Source organism: Alligator sinensis, unplaced genomic scaffold (genome assembly GCF_000455745.1).
Source record: "Alligator sinensis unplaced genomic scaffold, ASM45574v1 scaffold77_2, whole genome shotgun sequence".
Classification (NCBI taxonomy): Eukaryota; Metazoa; Chordata; order Crocodylia; family Alligatoridae; genus Alligator; species Alligator sinensis.
The window spans coordinates 2,281,973-2,298,496 of record NW_005842016.1 but is presented as its reverse complement, the minus strand read 5'-3'; positions in this window follow the sequence as shown (position 1 = coordinate 2,298,496).

Sequence of the window (16,524 nt, the reverse complement as noted above, 5' to 3'; positions counted from 1 at the left end):
GTGGGTTCTTCTGTTCACTCACTCACACGAAGTTTGCTAGGCTCCGTGGGTCCCTTCTGCTCACTCATCCACATGAAGTTTGCTAGGCTTCGTGGGTCCGGTTCTTTTGCGCGCAGGGAGGGATACGTCTAGGAATCTATCGGCGATGGGGAGAGGCCAGAGGCTGATCAGACCTCTGTTGCCTGCTTGAAATGCGCTGGGTCAGTAAGGATCCGCAGCGCTTAGAGATCTTCACACAGCGTGAAGTCTCCTCCTCCCGGTGTTCGTGGAGTCCTCCAACTTGGGTGGAAACCACTCAAGCTTTTTATATGGCTAGCAAGCCAATCACTAGCCACCACGTGTGAATAATTTAGAACTGGCCAATAATGGGGCTCAAATTAGCATACAAATGGCGGGAACTCTTTGCAACGAGCATTTCTGTTCTGCAACAAAGAAATGCACCCTGCAAAGAAAGCTTCAAATTGGCGGGAAATTCTCCCTTGCACCGGGGTTCTCTTTTGCAGCAGAAAACTCCACTGTGCAAAGAAGCTATAATTTAGCGGGAACAATTTAGTAGTGCCGAAGCACACAAAAACAAAAATCACACCCTTTGGGTTGTGACAGTGGGCAGCAGGTCAGGGGGCGTTCAAGGGTAGCTGTCCAGGTGGCCTACAGTGGGGAGTGCAGGAGAGGGTTGTTGGCCAGTGACTCACTCACCCAGTGTCCTGGCCCCCGCTGGTGGGCATGTGGTTCTATGGGGGGGGCCTGCTGGGGCCCCCAGGGCCAGCACCATAGCCTGCAGGAACCCAAGGCACTAGACCTCAGTGCCAGGGGCAGGGGCTAGAGTAGCCATGGTGTGGGGACGCAGAGGCTCTGGCAAGGCAGACACTGTGTGCTGGCCATGGGCTCTGTATACTTCTATCCAGAAAAACAGCTGGCCAAGGAGCAGGGTTTTTTTTTTAAGATGGCTTCCAGCTTCTGGCAGGTGTGGCTGAAACCTAAAGCTCCCCCTGATGGCAGCAGGTACCCATTGCAGGGCTACAGGAAGTAAGAGCAGTTTTCTTCTAGGAGCAGTAAATCTTCTTCCACACCCCTGCATGTGTAGATGCCTTCCTGAAAGAATTTACTCACAAGCAGTTTACTCGCAAGTCAACTGGTACCAGACCAAATGCATGTGTAGATGTGCTCTGTGTGAACAGTTGTTAACAGCTGAAAGACTGAAGAGACCATTGTGAATTCTATCTATGGAATCTTAGGAAGCTAATGATTCACTTGCTTGCACTATGCTTCCCATGTTAGAATGGTTCCTTGATAGCACTTGCCTCAAGAGAAGGCAGCCTTGGTATCTAATTGTTCCTTGACTACTATTCCTTCTCTTAGGTCCACTGTGCTGTCTCCAGCATTCAGTGATCAGTATCCAAGTACACATCCAAGGTGGATCCAGGTTGCATACAGTGGCACGGTTGAATTTCTCATTTGCTTTTACACTGTATTTGCAGTGCACTCTCAGAGGTCAAGGTGATGTCAGCAGAGCTCCTGTCATGAGCTCTGCATGAGCTGGAAACTCTATGAACTCTATAAGGCTAGATGAGTGGTAGCAAGACCGTATGAGTGGTAGCAGCATTGGCAATGACATACAGCCCTTTCTTTCACACAGCCCAGGGGCTGTACACTGGTGCAACTTCTTCCCTCTTTTCCCCTTATGCTGAATTCAGGGAAGGAGCTTGGGTGGTGAAGGGGGGAGAAGAGAGGAGAGGAGGGGAGAGGAGAGGGGTGTTTGAAAGAAGGGACTTTTGGAAGACATGCTGGTGATTTCATAGAGCTCACATCACATTCAGAGCTCCCAGAAGGAGATGTGCTGACATGCTGCTGACCTCTGAGAGTTCACTGGCATCCAGGATCACAGTAAGGTGGCTACACCCTGTTCAGCTGTGTGACGTGTGGGTAATGAATGCTCTTCATTACCTTTACTCCTCCATATAGCCCAAGGGGGCATGCCTGAACTTGTACCACTGAAATTATGGATTCATCCATGCACATCACAGAGTAGGGTAGCAAAGGAGACAGACTGGGCATATCTACACATGCTATTAATTCAAAGTAGGCTTACTGCACAGTAAAAATACTGCTCAGTAAGCCTACCCTGCATCTATACAGCAGGAGCTGGCAGGGAGCATGGAGCTGGTCCCCATGTGCATGGAGCCAGGAGAGCTCTGCTGGCTGTCTCCTGGTCCCATATACGTTGGGAGGGATCCTGGTATGCATGGGGCTGGGAGACAGCTGCTGCTGCAGAGCTCTCCCACCTGTTCACATGGGAACAACTCATGCCCAGCAGGTCTTCCCCACATAGACTAGGGCTAGATGGGACCTGTTCCATTCTGGGACAAGTCCCAGCTAGCTCTGGGCTGCAAGAAGAGTTCTCTGTGAAGCCCAGGGCTGCCGTGAAACTGTCCCATTCTGTGGCAGGTCTCAACCAGCTCCAGGCTGTATGGAGAGTCCTCTGCATAGCTAACAGGTGGCCAGAAACTGTCTCATTCTGGGAGAACTCTCCACATAGTTTGGCTCTGGCTGGGACCTGCCCCCAAACAGGACAATTCCTAGCCAGTCCCATGTTGTGCAGAGAATTCTCCACACACAGCCCAGATATACAGGGAAACAAAGAGCTCTCACATCTTGGCACTGCTTGGGTCCCAGATCCTGTGGGAAGCCAGGATGGAGCAGCACCAGGACAGGGGTGTGGAGAGCTACCCCATCTCACTGCAGCTCAATTCCCAGTTCCTGGGGGGAGTTGTGAGCTGAGTAGTTCAAGGACCTTGGGAATTCCCATCCCAACATGGCCTTCTAGTGGAGGGCTGACAGGGAGCAAATTTCTTCCCAGCCAGTATCTACACATAAATGTTCACTCATGTAGACAGTGATCCTTTGCTGTGTAGCAGATTAGTCCACTGTGCAGTAAAGCATCTCATGTAAACACCCCCCTATCTCCCAATGTTGTTCATAGGTCTTTGTTAATTTGATTCTTTTCACTGTACCCTCTCCTCTCTGCCTGACCTCACCTTACTGCTACCATTAATAGAATTGTTATCAGAGGAGTTTTTCTGGCCCCATGTGTCAGCTGACTCTGAAGTCTTCTAGATTTAGTCTGGGCTCTTAACTTGTTTTTGCAATGTGTATTCAAAGTCACTTTCTTCAGTTGGGGGAGTACCAGAAATAGAACTAGTGGAAAGGAAGAATTATTCTGAGGGGTTTTACTCTCCCTGCTCCTTTTCTATACTATCCTTTGAGCAGACCAGATTTTTCAGAAAGATGTTATGTGGTTTGCTGCATGGAAGCTGCTCTGCTTAGGGGGTGAAAGTATTTTCCCATTTGCTATAAAAAGATTAATTAAAACAATAGTTCCTATGCCCAAGTACTATACTTAAGTACCCCCATATTGTGATGATGATTTATTTATTTTCATTAGTTATGTTCTATACAGGATCAATATAAAGAAGTTTCCTGCCTTGAAGACCAGAAACATGAGAGTACATAAGATGCAGACAGAGCTCAGGAGATTTGGCTAAGGCTGCTTGTTACAGATGGGCAAATTATTCATTGTAAATAATGTGAATTATTGGTCACATTGTCAGCCAGTAACAAAGAGCTTAGTTTGACTGAAACCAGTTGAATTGTGCTATTTTGGCCGCTGAGAATCTGACCTCTGTAAAAGAGCAAAAAATAGTACCAGAACAGGACCCTTATGTTTGAAGCAGGCAAAACAACAGATTTAAAACTTTATGAGAAAATGTTAACAACTATTGTTATTACATGGTTTTGTAGAGTTGGAAGACAACACAGGACCCACATGTGGTAACTATATACATACATACATAGCTGATGCGTATTAACATGTAGTTAGCCATTCAGTCTACATTACCCAGGATTGAATGGCTAGGAAATTTCAACATGGCTCTATGGAAAGGAGAGAGACAGGACTCCGATCAAGCAATTGTATCTTTATAAATTAGAGATGAACGAATGGTAAAAGCTACAGAATGAAGAAGAAATAATAAAGAAGTGGCTGGATGCAAAGTAGGTGCCAACTTCATCTACCCCACAGAGACTCCTAGGAGGAAATTAAGTTGAATCCCCACTGAAGGCTCTCCAGTGAAAATCCTGGACAGTCTTTTGGGATGAAGGACACTCTGTATACCTCACAATCCCAAACCTTTCCCTCAGTCTACTGTTTGGTAAAACTCCCATGAAAACAAAAGGTCCAGACCTTAGATCCTTACTGAGAAACTCTCTCATTGATTTAATTGGAAACTTTACTAAACTAACTTCAGAATCAGGTCTAATAAGAATCACTGTATTGTTATTATAACTTTGGCAGTTTTGCCAAAACAATCAATTTACAAATCTTCTTATAAACACTCCTTGTTCTCTGGTTAAGCTCTCATTCCTACGGTGAAAATCAGAGAGAGAATATTCCTCTCTAATTGCTCTCTGCTCTTCCAGATCTGCATCAGTGATATCTCTTTATTTCATCACAACTCCAATTGCTGCTTTTTGACCTCCATGGATCAGAATGGAAATGAGGATATTTATTATCCTGTATGAACAAGCTGCTGTTTTAAAGAGTAACAATTGAACAGATGCAGCAGCTGCTTTTGCAACAATCTTTTTTTCACTTTCAGAATATGAAAAGATTTCAGTTTACCCAAGACTTGAAATTGCTTTCAAATGTTGCCATTTAGAATTAAACCTGAGGATTAAAGGAAGGACTTCAAGTTCAAGAAAAAAACATGCTTATTTTCTTCACATCAAAATGGATAAGGGGGTAAAATCTTCAGTCCTTTCTCTCTATTGTACTTAAAAACAAAGGCTAAGTCTGGGGATCTCAAATGTTTTGGAGTAGTATACCCCTTTTAATTTTTTATACTACTGTGTAACTGTAGTAAGCCTCAGGGGTACTCTCCTCAATGCCCAGTGCCCCTACTCCAACCCACACTCTCTGTCCACACTCTCTGGCGTCACCTCACCTCCAATCTCTCTTCTGTCACACCTTTGATGGTCTTGTTAGTTTGCTGAGGAGGCAGTCCCTGGAGGCCAGGAATAGTCTCTCTGGTGCTCTACCCTTCTTACTCTATCCTTGAGCTACTAAGTCTACACTCAGTCTTGGTAGACTCTGTGTTTCCCTTGGGATAAACTCTCAACAGCCCTCCAATTACTTGCTGGGTCTTCATCTGTCCTAGCCTTGGCTCCCTTTTCCTCTGGCCAAGCCCTCAGCCCTGGTCCACTGTCTAGATCTGGACCTCAGCTCCCAGGCTTTGGCCCTATCCCATCTCTCTTGGTTCTTGGCTTGTGCCCAGGATTTATCCCCTTGCCTAGCCTTTCTCCCTCTGATCCCTTGAGAGGGCTTGATGCCCACAGTGCCCCAGACATCCTGTTATATGGCCAATCCAATCCACCCCTACAATCATAACCTGGTACTTCAGTCAAACTCAAATACAGAACAGCAACCTACTGCTCCTAACTCAAGTATAGACCCCTCTAATCTCTGTTCTTTGATCCTTCCTACTTAGGCTGGTATTCTTTCATCCCTCCAGCCCATCATGTACCTCTCCTGCACTGGACTGGCTTGACTTTTCAATTTAGTCAGTTCCACTAAAAGTCCCCTGTTCTGCAGCTGCCATTTGATCAAGTGCATGAGAGCAAATAACTAAAATCAAGTGGAGTCATTACACTGGTCTGGAACCCAAGCTGCAATGGATTCAAATAGCACTGCATAGTGGAGGGTGCACCTCAGTCCAAATGCAGACAAGATTATCTATGAGAGGCTCATAGATAGCTTCCTATTGTCCAGCTTTCAATGGGAGGATCTCAGCTATATGCCTACTTTATCAAAATGGGGGACTTCTCCCTAGCTTGCTCCTGCAGCCATTGGCTGAGGACAAGTGAAACTTGAAGGCATTTGAACCCCAATCCTCCAGGCTTCAGCCTGCACATAGGGTGCCTGATGTATTTGGAAGTATATGAAACCCCAGGCTGAAAAGTCTGGGGAAGAGGATACTCACCAGTTTCAGTGACACATATTGTATTTGAATGATTGAGCATTGCTCAGTCAAACAGATTTGGAACTGATCTGATTATTTTGACCTGGAACATGAACAATTTCCCAATCAAAAAAGGGAGGGGGGGGTGGTAAGAATCCTGACCAGAGAAGTGATCCTTGGGCACTTGACCAAAAAGCAAGGGACCCCAACAGCCCGCTTTGATCAGTTTATCTCCTGCTTCAGGTATGCCCTATGGAAAGCCAGGAACCTGTTCACAAATAGGCACTCAGACCACGCAGTCAAGGACTGTATTAAAATGGGGCTGAGTGAAATGTACTGGGACTACAGGAAGTCAGAAAAGGATGATGGGACAGAGATGGCGGACCTTATATGGTGGAGAGGGGACTGGCATAGACTTTTCAGAGGCAAGCTGTCCAAAGAGAACAACAAGGAAAATGGTGAGGACAGTGATGATGATGACAAAGATGATGACAATGAGTGAAAGCACTGGAACGGTTATGGGTGTGGGGGTGTGGGGGTGTTCAGGCATGCAGTGCAAACTTTGTAACGGGACTGAAACAGTTTAACTGTGTGTTTTAGTCTGCCAAGTGAACTACAGTGGTCCCTTGATGGATTGACAGAGGTACAGGAGTGTGTGTGTGTGTGTGTGTGTGTGTGTGTGTGTGTGTGTGTGTGTGTGTGTGTGTGTGTGTGTGTGTGTGTGTGTGTGCACACATGTGCACGCCCGTGAAGGGTGGTTAAAAAAAGGAGGGGGTGGTAAGCTTTAGCTTGGGATGTTCAAGACTTCACCTCCAGGTGACTAACACCTAAGAAAGAGAGTCTCAGAGTAAAGCCTGCATTCTGGTCAGATGTACCTTAACTCTGACGACAGCCCTAGGCTTAGTAGATATAGAATTGTTTGTATTGTTGCTTTTTTGGTTTTTACTCTGCATCAGTAAATTCACCTATTATTGACTGGCAAGTGTTGTGGTCAGTCTGAGGACTGTGTCCATCCAGAACAAAGGTATAGGTGCTGGGTTCAAATCCAGTCCAACAATTGGCAACTTCACCAGGACACAAGAGTAGTAACCTAACTGATCAGGGAATTTGTTGATGAAGAGTGATCTGTTTTAGAGGGGTTAGCTGAAACTTGTAGTAAGGTAAAGTTATATAGGAAGTAACTAAAGTTATAAGTATTGTGCAGGAGATGTTGTTTGTTACTGCTAACCAGGAGACTCTGTTTGTCCAGGTCAGGCAGAGTAGTGGACATAAGTATATTCTAGTCCACTTGGAATTAAGTAAGAACCTCCTGTTGTGTTTACAATAGGAAGCTAGAACAGCAAAGTAAGTCATCTCTCTGCTAGAAAAGCTGTGTGAATGAACAGGGTCCTTTCACTCTAGGGTCCTTGGGAGAATAATTAGTCTTCTGTGGAGAAAAGAACAAAAGCAGGTATGTGTTTGCTGTGAGGTTTGTAAAGTGTAAGTTACCAGTGCAGGTTATAGCAAGACAAAGTGTTATACAAGCAGTACAGCTTTAGAGAAATCAAAGACAGTTAGAAAAATATGAGACAGATACTCTAGGATCCTGTGTGTACCAGAAAATAAAGGCAAAGGGCATGGAAAGAGACAAGATATGTTACTAGACATCTGCTCAGGCAGTGGTAGAGAATTTGTGATTGGAAGTGAAGGGAAACCTGATTCTCCCTCTCGCCTCTCCAGGAATAGTGAAGAGCCTAAAAAAGATAGATTGTTACAGGAGTGTAACAGCCTGTTTTAGAAAACATCAAGGTACAGCTGTGTAAACAGAGATCAGTGCCCAGAATTACTTTGAGTTACTCTGGGCAGGGGAAAGAGAAGTAGGCTTATCAGAGGCATGTTTCATTTTTCTCTGCAGAGGCATAGTTTAAAGGTTTCCTTTTTAAGGTAGGAAGAGTTTTCCTAAAGGGATTGTGTGTGGTGTGTCATTTGTCACCCATGGTCTTTCAGGAAACTTTCTTAGTTCTAAAGTGAAGCTTGTTGGGCTGTATAGCTGTAAGACAGAGAAATTTAATGAATAAATTAGTTTGCAGAGAGCAAAGCAAGAAGGAGCCACTAACGGAAATAGATTGTGAAGTCTGTAGCCTAGAAAGGATATGGTTAAAATCTGTTAAGGAAAGGGAAAACTAAAAGTGAAGTAAAACCTAGAAAAAGTGTGAGGATTCTGAGAGTTGCAAAAAAGAGAAAGAGAAAAAAGAAATATCTAATAAAGAGTCTGCAACACCCTAAAAGACCAAGTAATCTGGCAGTCCAGAGAAAGGGCACAAAAAAAAAAAATAAAAAATCACTGTTAGAGCTGTCAGAGCTGGGAGCCTGCAATCTCAACTGACCTGAGGGTGGGAGGAGGGGCAAAAAGCCCAGAAGTCAAAGACTGTGCCCCTAAGAAGTGAAGAACAGCAAAGCAGGAGAGTAAAGAGTTTAATCCTGGGTATAACCTAAAACTGCCACCCTCCTAGGTGTTGTTAGTGTAGTAGAGCTACCTGTAGCAGAGTAGGCTCTGAAAAATGCTACATAATAACCACCCTAGGGAATAGGCAAAGGTGAATATATAAAGTTCCTTCAAACGCTAGCTCCCACCTCCTTATAGATTATCCTTCATGAACAAAAGGCTATCAGGAGCTTAATCCAACAGAAAAACCCTTAGTGCAAGGAAAAAAAAGAGATGTGTGACATAGAATGCTTAACTGTGTTATGTGTAGTGATTGTGTTTTACTAAGTCTGTAAAATGCTATTATTATAAGTAACTGTGATGTCAACTATGTTAAACTATGAAATGTAAATCAAAATGTCTTAATAAGCTATGAAATACCTGAAGAGTGGCTACAAAAATGATACATCATGCAAAGCATCACCTCCATGACCTCGCAGAGTTCATCCATGCCAAAGATCAAGGAGGCTACTGAATTGTTAGTTTTATTGACATCCTTTGTTTGCTTGCCCCCCTTGTTTTTGTTTTATTTGTGTTAAAATTAATGTATTTTAGTTTGTATAGTAGAAATAGTAATGGAATGTAGTTTTATTAATTCCCAGAATTTGTGCAAAGATTAGGAACACAAAGTAAAATGATAGAATCCTAAGGAAAACCAGGGCCTTCCTATACAGACAGCATACCTAGTTTCCATAGCAAGTTAAAAAAAGTCCTAACCCTTGATATTTATCCAGGCTTTTACAGAATGGAGGGGCACTAATAGTGCTACAATAGCACCAAGCATCCAGTTAATGTTCAGCTGCATATTCATGTCAATGGAAAAGCAAAGAAAATCATCCCAGTTCCTGGCTCAATCCCAGGCTAAAAAATTACATAGCCTCAGCACTCTTTCACTCACTCATGAGCAAAACGGTCAGTCCTTTGTCCGAGTAACACAAAAGCACCATCTACCTTGCCAGGCACAAGGGGTGTATTGTGCGGAGAGAGTGATGTCCTCTGGAGAGTGATGTTGGCTTGGTTTCTCTTTTGCTGCCTATACTAATTCTGTGAGGGAGTGTTAGGGTGACAATATTTGGATCTTGGGGAGCACTGGATTTACATCTGAATACAAGGCTTTACTCTGTGTCTCAGCAAAGCTGCTGACCACAAGACAGAATTATATATTAAAAGTAACATTGCAAAATCAAAATGCTTAGGCAAGCAGTTTCTTAAAAATATGGTAGTGTGTGGGATACATGATTCCTTGTGTAAGGAGAACAAGATGCAGCCCACCAGCTATCCTCATGAGATAAAACAGAAGCAAGACCTTAGAGATAGTGCTGAAATCAGCAAGAAACCACAATTGACCGGAAGAAGCCAAGTTCATGGCCTTGAGCATGTGCACTTAGCAAAACATTATGTAAATGAATAAAATGCATAGGCAATCCCATGCTAATGAAGCAAACAGTAAACAGAGGCAGAGCTTGAGATAGGAGGAGATATGGGTGGGGCAAAGGAGGGGCAAAGGTGGAGTAAATGGTAATGAGCATGAACCAAGGTGTATAAAATGTGAAAAGAACTAATGTTTACTGCAGGTCCCCGGTTTGTTGGTTTTTTGGGACCTTTGCCCGAAGCTGTCTCCATTCTGATTAAAGCTGTTGTGAGCAATGTGTGCTGGTGTTTGTTCCCTGCTTGCTCTGGCAACTGAGCAATTGGCTCTATGAGCAATTGTATCATTATCTCCCTAGTCATTGGGCGCCACTTGGAGTAGGGGTCTAACACCTTTGATAGGTTCAGTTTGAGGCTATTACCCACTTTGTCCTAAAGAGCTGAAATCCTTAGTCTACTAGGAGGTAGAAGCCTGTTTGCTAGATCCTGAAGGAGCTGATATTCTATCTAAAAGTGGTACCAGTGCCCCAGCAAATTAACTTGGCCATTGTCACTGCTATCAGGTACCTGGCAAAAGGGTCACAAATGCATCCTGAGGATTAGGGTGATCAAGGATACAACTACACTCACAGTTGCACCTACTGTATTTTGCAGTGTAAAAGTTGAGTTTTGAAGCTCAGTTTTTAACGCCTAAAATTTAACCTAAAATACACCATATCACCATCCCCTGTGAGTGGTGCTGGGCTCAGCACTGGGCTGGTGCATCCCAGGCAGCACTGCCTGTAGAGGATAGCAGCATACCAGATGAGCACTGAGCCTGGCACCACTTGTAGGGGACAGGGATGGGGACAGAGACAGGGCTGAGTTTGATTGGCATGGCCCCATCCCCTATGAGCTCCACTGCCTGGGCCATGCCAGCCAAGCACTGAGCCCAGCCCTGTTGGCTGAGAGCGTTTCTTCTGAGTATAGAACCTGGCTATGCCAGCTGAGTGTTGAGTGCAGTGCCTCTCTCAGGGGACAGGGCTATACTCGGCACTTGGCAGTGCCACTCACAGCAGACAGGGCCAGGCTTGGTATTCAACTAGCATGGCCCCACCCCCTGTGAGTGGTGCTGCCTGGGTCATGCCAACTGAGCAATGAGCCCAGTCCTGTCCCCTGTGAGAAACACTGTGACACTTGTCCGCCCACCAGGTGCCTGGCCTTCAGTGAAGGTGTGCAGAGGCTGAAATAAGTTGACCCCATAGTTCTGATCCAAAAAGTTAGGTTGACTTATACACCAGATCTATGAAATTCCTAATTTTTTGGATCAGAAAAATGGGGTAAATTTATACACTGTACAATATGGTAATCTATTGTCATGTGTGCCATTGCCCACCTTCAAATTTGTTGGCACTTTCTCCATAAATCTATCTCCATTGCAGTATGGCCCTGAAAAGCTTAATAGGATTTTTATGTCATGTTGTATTTTGCATTATATTTCTATAAGATCTGGAGGGTCGTGTCATAATGTAGAAGGAAGAAGCAAGGGGGGCAAATGCCTTGTCTGGCAAGGACTCAAGCACGGGGACTGAGAGGTGGCACAGTGCTGCTGTGTTGTATCCAGCAATGGTTTACAGAGAAGCAAAGTGGGAGGCAAGTCTGTGACTTAGTTATCCAGAAGGTTGTTTGGTAGGCATATGCCCAGCATCTGAAGAATGTTATGATACTTGTGGAATTCTAGGTGATGTGTGCAGAAACACAGGATGGTGGTTCCACTGTGCCTGGTCTCTGTTCTGGGAGCAATGAGGGATGGAATGTTTCCCATAGTCTGGTCCATAGGAACATGTCCAGGAGCTGGCTAGCAAGCAGTCTCCACATGGAGTAGTGCCAACCAGGGGCACCAACCGAAGTGCAGCTCCCCGCTGTAACTCAGAACACTTTGCAGGAAACAGTGTGATCCCCCAGCCCCAAAAAGTTCACTGTTGGTTCCAGGGGGAAGGGGAATTTAGATGTTCGCTCCCAGCCTGCAGCCAGTTTCCCCTAGCAACGGCCTCTCCTCCCAGCCAGCCCGTACCAATCTACACTGTTTTAAGAATGGGAGGGAGGAAAGGGAACAGGAGCAGTTTGTTCTAGGGTTTCCCCAGATGACACTACAGGGTGATGTGTGTGAATTGGAGCCCCCCTCCCTACTTCAGGGAGAGGGGTTTTAATACACCCACCCCACCCTCCAACAGGGGCAAAAAAAAAAAAAGATGCCAGACCAAACTCCATTCACTCCCTTTTCCCCTTCCCATTCCGAAAACAGTGACAGGCTGGGAGGCAGAGCAGACACAATTTACAAAAGATGTTCTGTTTTGAAATATCTTATGAGGGTTCAGATGAAGACATTTCAAAACAGAGCATCTTCTGTAACTCATGCAATGAGAGTTCAGATTTTCACATGACTGTCCATTTCTGAAGTGGTCTTCAGCTCTGTAGTTGTGCTTGGTCATGGCTATAGACCACTTTCTGTGACCAGATCAGGTCAAAATGATCACTTCTGTCTGTACCCTCCCTGGGCTGGGCATTAGGCAGAGCTCCCCATGAAATGTGATATGCCAGGGGCAGTGATCCCTCTGAAGCTGCGTGTGGTGGTCCCTAGTGTGTAGGTTCTACAGGGCATGCCTTTGAGCAAATTTGGCAGTTCTGTAGGGGGGACTTACCTGCTACCAACATGCGTGTCATAGTCACTCCTATGTTATGCTATACACAGGTTTGTGTACATCCTTTCACAGCATCTTATAAAAGTATGCTTCAGCCTGTAAAAGCTTGTGTACACACACACACACACACACACACACACACACACACACACACAAAATCTCTCTCTCTCTCTTTGGTCAGTCTATAAGGTTCTAATCTACCCTGCCTTGCCAGTGCTGCTACTTATAACTAATCTGGTTTTTTTAAACAGAACAATGTATTTTGTGTTCAGGTCCTTTTAGGCACACCATGTTCCATAGTCATTAGTAAATAATGGAGGTTTAACCTGGATGGTATGCAGCTGGTACCCCCTCTTCAACTGATGGGATGTCAGGAGGTGTGTGTGCCATGGGATCGTGGCTGCTTAGCTTGAGCCAATTCACTGTCCTCCTCTACAGAGCAGACCAGAGACTGTGGTCACCCAGTAGAATTTAACTATTTATAGAACTTTATTTACAGGACCAATAAAACATATTAAACATATATCTGAGCCCTATTTACAAATTTATATTACTAAGGCAATAAATCTTATTACTCATCTACACAGTGTAACAGGGTGCCTGAAGCACCCTGCCACAGGAATGAAAGAGAGACACAAAAGGAAAAACAAAACAAAACAAAACAAAACAAAAACAAAAAAAACAACAAACAACAACTTACCTCAAGGAGCAGGAGAAGCCATGGCAAAACCAGACACAGAAAGCGCCACACCCAAAACAACTGGAGGAGTCAGCTGGGGCCACAGCAGATCAAAGGCTGCCATGGCAAACCCAGCCACCAGGTTTAAACCCTGGGAAGAGGAAAATGGCATTAGAAAAGAAAAAGAGGGGAAAAAAGAGAACATGCCAGGGAGTGTAAGAAGGAACAGCTGGGTCAGACTGGCAGCAAATGGGAGGCTGCCATGATGGACTGTGCTGAGAAAAGGAAGATTTAAGGGACACCAAGGGAGCATCCAGGGGTTGGAGGAAACTAAGGAAAAGAGAAGAGAAGAGGAAGAGATTGGAGAGCAGAAGTGGGGAGAAGACCAACCCTGGAGCCAAAGGGAGAGCTCTGGCCTTGTAACTTACCTGGCAAGGTCCAGCAAGGAACTTGATCCAGTGGGGAGACTTGACCAACTGTTGAGTCCAGAACCAGGGGGTGAAAAGAACCACTCTGGTGACCTAGCAGAAGGAGAGGGCATAGGCAGAATTACTCTCTGAAGAGGGGGGAAGAAGAGAAAGCCAGACTCAGTCATAGGAGGACAGTAGGGGAAGCAGAGGAGAGAGATATAGCTGCCTTGGGACCCATGTGCGGAAGAACAGGGCAAGCAGCCATATAGCCAGGGACCTCAGCTGAGGGTATTCTGAATAAGGGTAGGAAAATCAGTCTCGAAGGCAAGTAACAACGCCCGGAACATCAGGTGTGGTGAGGGCAGGGGATGGCGATGGTGGAGCCCTGCGAAGAGCCACTTGCATCCTGAGCCTATGACCATTTTATGTTGCCTCCCTAGGAGTGTCTGGACATATCTCCCATCACCTGTCATGCTTTCAGTGTTATCTTTCCAACAAAGAGGCACTAGAATTTCAGTTGGGAGATGACGGGGCTTGGGGCAGCATGGCATCAACCTCTTACACACAGGCAGAAATAAGTAGATATGACAGACAGAGGTGCTTTATCAATGTAAACATGGACTTCCAGAGGTCTTCTTATTGGGGTATAGCCCCTACACTCCTGGGCCTTGCAGGCCACAGGCAAGGGAACAAAAAAACAGTGGCACCAGGTTAAGCAGTGGTTCACTGAATGGAACCCAATGATAAATAAACAATGGTTAAAGCATATGTAAACAAGGTTACAGCAATACAAATGCACATATAGGCATAGCAACCACTTGAATCCAAAGTGATAATCACAAGACCCTCCACCATGTATTGGGAGCTGACCAATTGGCAAACAGAACAGAACAATACATAAACCTCTTATAATACAATATTGAATTAAATACATTTACAATGAAAGATACAAATTATGGCCCACCCTGCTTATATATGAACCCAATTACATAAACCTTAACAATTATATCTGGAACCAGCAATGGCACAGTAATTATGCTGGGTGGAGGAGTTATACAAAGGGAAAACAGGTAACCCCTAAGGGACAAAGCTAACCACAACTAGTTCCCTTCACTAGTGAAACCTCCCCTGAATGTTGGGGCCCCTCCTCCCCTGTGGAGACCTTTGCTTCTGCCCTCTGAGGACCCCAATCCCCTTACCCAGATACTCACAGCTCCTTAGCCCTCCAGTCGGTCTTGGCTCGTCTCTCTCACTGTGGGTTGGGCTGGTTGAAGCTCCTATCTTGCTGGGGACTGCTGCTGCATCCAGCTACTGCTTGCAGTGGAAAGGCCTGAGTTGCCTCGTGCAGCTACCAGGGCCTATCCACTCTCCTTGACCTTTTGTGCACCCTCCGGTGACCCGGAGCCTCTGCCACCTGTGGGGATGTGGGCCCAGACTGCCTTGTGCAACTGTGGGCATTTCTTCAGCTCTCTGCAAGCCCTGTGCACCAATCCATGCACCCTTGGACCCCTGCTGCTCACAAGGTCAGGGACCCATGCTGCCTTGTGCAGCTGCATAATCCCTTCAGCTCTTCCTTGGCACCATGAAATGATCCATACACCAAGGGCTCCTGCCTCGTGCAGGGCTGGGGACCCGTGCTGCCTCATGCAGCCACTGAGGTCCTTTCATCTCAGCTTTCCAGCCTCGTGCATTGATCTGTGCAGTCAGGGCTCCTGCCTCATGCAGGGTCAGGGACTTGCATTGCCTCATGCAGCTGGCTAGGTCCTGTCTACTCTCCCAGACCCTCTCCATCCCTGTGCACTGATCCATGCACTGAGGGCTCCTGCTTTGTGCAGGGTTGGGGACCTGCACTGCCTTGTGCAGCTGCCATGGTCCTGTCCACTCTCTGGACCCTATGAGCACCAACCCATGCATCAACACCATGGCTTCCTCTGTGGTGGGGCAGGGACACAGGATCTTCAAGGTGCTTCTGGGAAAACTGCTCCACCAACTCTTCTGTAGCCCTTCTCCGTCATCCTCATTGAAGCTGCCTGTGTGCTTGGCACACAGGCTTTTATCCCTTTTTGCAGGCTCCACCCCAAATTGGAAATGGACCAGTGAGGAAGCCCAAGGGGTTGGTTCCCCCTGAGGTCCTCTCTTTCACCTTGCCCTTGGGTCAGGGTGGGGAAGCCTTCTTCCTGCCTTCCCCTGATCAGTGGGTGGCAGGCACAGAGCCAAGGAGGAAGACTTACCTAAGGAGAAAGACAAACGGAGCCGTCAAGAAGTCACGCCAAACCTGAAGAATGGCAAGACCAGAGTCACAGCTAGGAAAAATGCTGCACCAGAAAAAGAAAAAGAGAGACAACGGCTAATCCAGGAGGAGTAAGGACCAGCTCCTGCACTGGTGTAGGCATGTTTTATGGCAGTGTGCTGGTGCCGATTCACCGGCTGGCCCCTTGAAAGGGGAATAAAAAACCCAACGAACAAGGGGCAGCCGGGACTGGAAGTGGGTTCCCCGGCAGGTACAGAGCAGCCCAGAATGGTGCAAGGCTCCACTGAGGGAAAGTGGTGGCAGCCCCAGGATGGGGCCTCTGGAAATAACCTAAGCACAGGGGGGATAAAATACTCACCTGAAACAGAACCTTGGACTCCCAATGTCTTCAGACTGGATTGGATCCACCAGGAACCTGAGGAGAGAAGGAGGGATGGCCATCTGAACCATGGTGAATACAAACCAGTGAGAAAGGAAATGGCGCTGGAAGGCCAGGGTTAGGAAGAGTCTAGGCTAGTCCCACTATGGCCTAAGCAAAACAGGACAAACTGATGTCCGAATGTGTCTACCACAATTTGAAAGGCCAAGATAAATATAATCATACTGGAACCAAACACAGAAGATTGGGGTTCAATGTCATTGATTGGCATTAGGTGG